The following is a 5518-nucleotide window of genomic DNA, read 5'->3' on the forward strand; positions in this document are numbered from 1 at the left end:
TGTGGGAAAGAATCGTCTCTCGTGCAGAAGAAAGGCTACGCGGGAGCCCATGGGAACCAAATGAACGGGGGATTCGAGGCCTTCAGCACAAGCAGAGGCTGTGGCAATGGTCACGTCTCCCTCTGGCCCCACGCGCTGTCAGGGCTGTTGGTGAGTGGTAGGAACCGTCCTGAACCTGCCTAATTAGGAGGCGCGTATAAACCCTCAAGATCTAACTCTGGGGAGATGGTGGTGGAAGCTGGAAGCTCGTGTCCCACCTGGCTGCTCTCTCCCTTTGCCAGCCCCATCCGCTCCCTGCCGCCTCTGTGCCCTGCTGCAGGAATTGCGGCTGCAGGAAGCCCCCTGCCCTGCGCTTGGTGAGGGGACCTCTGTGGCACCGTCTGAGGGCTGTCCTCCCACACCCACCCACCTGCTCTTCACCTTCCTGGCAGTGATGTGGCCCAGGCATGGGGCTCCCAGAATGAAGACGGCGTTTCCACCCTCCCGTGCAGCGAGGGGTGGCTGTGTGACTGCACCCAGCCAGTGGACTTGAGGAGTGGGAGAAGGCTGCCGGCGATGCTGGCTCTGGCTGGAGCCGCCAGGGGGAAGCCGCCCAGACGCGTCCACGGGCAGCTGGGAGAGCTGGGTGCAGGCGGCAGGGGCTGGTGCCATACAGAGCGGAGCTCCCACGTGGCCACAGAGACGATGGCTGCCTGCGAATCTGTATTTTAACCAAATCGTCTCTGGTTCCAAGGGAAGAGGCCCCAGAGGGCACTGACTGGCCTCGCTTGGGTTGGCACCCTGTGAGGTCAGGCCCCGTGGTCAGGCCAGGCCCCGTGGTCAGGAACTCACGTGGTCCCTCAGAGCAGCGACAGCAAAGGACTGCGCAGTGGAGGCTGCGCAGCATGGGGCGGACTTGGCGAGGAGGCTCTCGGGCAAGTTTCTGGCCTGAGAAACGGAGAAGCTGGAGAAATTGTCATCTTAGCCTTCATCCCCCTCCACGCTCAGCCAAGGCCTCCGGGCTCTGGACTGAACCTGGCTGCACCTGCAATCCCTCTCTCTGGGAGCTCCATCCCGCACTGCCTGCCTCATGCAGGGCCCGTCTGTCTACGGGGATGTTTGGGGAAGCTGCCAGGTTTCGCGTCACCCCTGAGTGAGCCGGGGATGCTTCGTCTATAGTAGGAGCCACAGGAGGCATGTGGTCAGCCCAGGTGCGGCCGTCAGGCACCGAAACCCACTGTGTTCCCTCAGGGTCTCTGTCCCCGCCCCCAGCAGCAGAACCACGTCCATCCTGTGGCCTCCACAGCCGCCTCTGCGAGTCCCGTGGACGTGGACAGCAGCCGCCTCTGCGAGCCCCGTGGACGTGGACAGCAGCCGCCTCTGCGAGCCCCGTGGACGTGGACAGCAGCCGCCTCTGCGAGCCCCGTGGACGTGGACAGCAGCCGCCTCTGCGAGCCCCGTGGACGTGGACAGCAGCCGCCTCTGCGAGCCCCGTGGACGTGGACAGCAGCCGCCTCTGCGAGCCCCGTGGACGTGGACAGCAGCCGCCTCTGCGAGCCCCGTGGACGTGGACAGCAGCCGCCTCTGCGAGCCCCGTGGACGTGGACAGCAGCCGCCTCTGCGAGCCCCGTGGACGTGGACAGCAGCCGCCTCTGCGAGCCCCGTGGACGTGGACAGCAGCCGCCTCTGCGAGCCCCGTGGACGTGGACAGCAGCCGCCTCTGCGAGCCCCGTGGACGTGGACAGCAGCCGCCTCTGCGAACCTCGTGGACGTGGACAGCAGCCGCCTCTGCGAGTCTCGTGGACGTGGACAGCAGCCGCCTCTGCGAACCTCATCTGCAAGTCCCGTGGACGTGGACAGCAGCCGCCTCTGCGAGTCTCATCTGCGAGTCCCGTGGACATGGACAGCAGCCGCCTCTGCGAGCCCCGTGGACGTGGACAGCAGCCGCCTCTGCGAGTCCCGTGGACGTAGACAGCAGCTTGTCCTCAGCCTCCACAGCCACCTCTGCGAGTCCCGTGGACGTGGACAGCAGCTGCCTCTGCGAGTCCCGTGGACGTGGACAGCAGCCTGTCCTCAGCCTCCACAGCCACCTCTGCAAGTCCCGTGGACGTGGACAGCAGCCGCCTCTGCGAGTCTCGTGGACGTGGACAGCAGCCACCTCTGTGAGTCTCGTGGACGTGGACAGCAGCTCGTCCTCGGCCCAGTGTGCTCAGGCTTCACTGTCGTGGGTCGACGTGGGCCCTGTGCAGCCTCACACTCAGCTGCCCTCACCCTAAGCCCCCTCTGTCCTTGAGGGACCCCCCAACAGTCCTAGCGGCCTCGGCGGCTTTGGGAATAAAGGCCCGCCCTCGCCTGTGTCCATGAACCTCCTGCCACATCTGCGGCTCGCAGCCTCCTTCTCCCTCTGTCTCACCACGTTCTAACCTCTGGTCCTCTCCAAGTTTCTCGGACGGGCCAGGCCCTCTCCCACCTCGGGGTCTGCTGCCCCCTCCATCGGGGTCACTGCCCTCATCTTCCCAACCTCAGCCCCCACCCCAGGATGGGTCAGGATGGCCTGGCTTTCTCTTGGCCACCGTGTTCCTTCTTTCACACTCACCCGAGTTTGCAGAAATGCCATGGTGTGATGATGTGATTCGCGTCTGTCTTTCCGTCTAGACTGGAAACCCCCTGGGAGACTGAGCTGTACATCAACCACGGTGTCCCCAGAGGAGAAGGGCCGTCAACCACGGTGTCCCCAGAGGAGAAGGGTGGCCGGGTCCCCTGGGGACTGAGATGTGTGTCAACCGTGGTGTCCCCAGAGGAGAAGGGCGGCCGGGTCCCCTGGGGACTGAGATGTGTGTCAACCACGGTGTCCCCAAAGGAGAAGGGCAGCCGGGTCCCCTGGGGACTGAGATGTGTGTCAACCACAGTGTCCCCAGAGGAGAAGGGCAGCTGGGTCCCCGGTGGACACGAGTAATGCAGACGCGTCTCCCCAGCTCGCCCAGGAACCGGTCCAGCACCAGGATCTGCACCCACATGGGAGGCACGTGGGGTAGGGAGTAGAGTGCTTCCCGGAGCTCCATCCACAGCCTGCTCTGGGCTGGGTGTACGGCTGTTTTCCATTCAACCCAAATGGACCCTCAGAGGAGCCAGAAGGCCGGACTGGAGGAGGATTCATCAGACCAGACAGCTTTAGTGTCACCTAAGACAAAGCACTTTATTTGTTTCCATTATCTTTGAGCTTTTGTCATTCTGGCTATTGATCTTCCCTTGTAATGAAGCCCATAATTAAGCTACTAGGATGCTGCGGCCGGGCTTAATGAACAGGCTACCCACACAGCTCAGCCAAGGAGCCCACTGCGTGAAGGAGACACACCGCCACCTCCATTTCCCGACCGCCTGTGTCCCGAGTGGTCTGAAGGACAAAGGCGGGAAGGGCTGGGATGCGGAGGGGCCCTCAGGGCCTCCCTGGGATGTCCTCACCAGCCGCAGGCAGGTGCCACCCCCTCCCAGAGCCAGACACACAGAAGGGCCTGGCCCCACCCCTCCCGAGCTTACGGAAAGGGGAGATTTGGACGTAGAGGCTGGTGCAGGGAGATGGAGATGGCCCAGGAGGGAGGCCTGGGGCAGACTCCCCACCCCTGACAGCCTCCGAGGAACCAGCGACACCTTGATCGTGGCTTTGCCGCCTCCGGAACGGTGAGAAAATACATCTGCATGAATGGCAGCCCGTAATCATCCTCACAGCCTCCACAGAAAGGGGGTCCTGCCACAGCCGACACTGGGAACACACTGTGCCGCGGCCTCCGACGCGCTGGCCTCAGGAGAGAAAGGGGTAGAGCAGGTGCAGGGAACACGCTGGAAGGGGCTGCACAGCCCTGGGGGTCGGGCTGGGCCAGGGCTGGGGGGTGGTGGGGAGGCCACAGCTGGAATGCCACCATGGCCACGCAGGGCCCGGCCCAATGCTCCCTCCTTCCACAGCGCCCTCCACGGCCCCTCCACGGCGTTTCTTGGGATGGGCGGCCTCTGTGATGCCCTGAGCAGCCGGGATTCTGAGGAAGCCCCGGAGATGCTCCCAGCGTGACCCTCCCCACCCTCCCTCCCAGTCCCAGCTACACATGCGCCACCTCTCCCCACGAGGCACTCTGAAGGCCGTGCTGCCCAAGGCGGCCCTGTTGGACCCTCGCTGGGCTTTTGGGCGCCCACACCTCACATTTGCAAGCCCACGGCTACAGAGGCTTCCCTCCGCCCCACGGGGAGACCTGGGCACCCCCCACTGTGACGCGACCTTCTGTGCAGCGGGCGGCCGGTCACTTGGTGTGCAAGTGAAGGCAGCCCAGGGGAGAGGAGCCAGCAGGGAGCTTGGCCAGGTGGGAACCGTTCCGGGCCGGGCTGCGTGGGTTGGGCCAAAGTCCAGACCTGAGCTGTCCCCAGGACACAGCCCAGGAGAGCAGCTTGTGCAGTGGACCCACCTCAGGCAGCCGGGACTCTCCACCGCCGGCACCAATGGCCCGCACACTCACACCTCGCTGTGCTGTCTGTGCTCCGCCGCCCGCACCAACGGCCCGCACACTCACACTCACGCCTCACTGTGCTGTCTGCACTCTGTCACCCGCACCAGCGGCCCACATACTCACGCCTCGCTGTGCTGTCTGCCCTCCACCCGCACCAACGGCCCGCACACTCACACTCACGCCTCACTGTGCTGTCTGCACTCTGTCACCCGCACCAGTGGCCCACATACTCACGCCTCGCTGTGCTGTCTGCCCTCCACCCGCACCAACGGCCCGCACACTCACACTCACGCCTCACTGTGCTGTCTGCACTCTGTCACCCGCACCAGTGGCCCACATACTCACGCCTCGCTGTGCTGTCTGCCCTCCGCCGCCCGCACCAGCGGCCCGCACACTCACGCCTCGCTGTGTTGTCTGCACTCTGCAGATTCAAGGGTTCCGGAGCTTTCTGCAGGAAGAGGCAGCACATCAGTCTAAGATGCGACCGCAAATTACAAGGTAAATACATAACCGCTTTCCTCCTCAAATTATGGGTAATTACACCTGAACTAAGTAATAATTACAGACAAAACGCTGAGGATGTGAACCCCACTCCTCCAAGAGTTCAGACTGGGACCAGTCACATGTGCTGTCCAATGCTGGCTCTGCTCCCTGGGGAGAATTCACACCAGGACCAGTCACACGTGATGTCCAATGCCGGCTCCACTCCCCAGGGAATGAGTTTAGTGGCTTGGTGCCTCAGTTTCCTTTTTTGTAGAATGTCTGCAATAATCCAGGTTTCCTCGAGGTGGGTGGTGAGGATTAAATAAATGCAGAGCTGGTACCCACACAGAGGACTCTGGTAGCAGTGAAACGCCGCTGTGTGATGCACGATGGATGCCCATCGTTATGTGTCTTCACACGATCGCATGTCATGCATTTGTCAAAACCCACAGGATGTGCAGCCCGGGGGCCCCGAGGCAAGTGTGGACTCTAGTTACTGAGCGCGTGTGATGTCGGCCCGCCTGTGGTAACAGGTGCGCCTCGCCAGCATAACGTGTTAGTTA

This window comes from Pongo pygmaeus, chromosome 10 (genome assembly GCF_028885625.2).
Source record: "Pongo pygmaeus isolate AG05252 chromosome 10, NHGRI_mPonPyg2-v2.0_pri, whole genome shotgun sequence".
Lineage (NCBI taxonomy): Eukaryota > Metazoa > Chordata > Mammalia > Primates > Hominidae > Pongo > Pongo pygmaeus.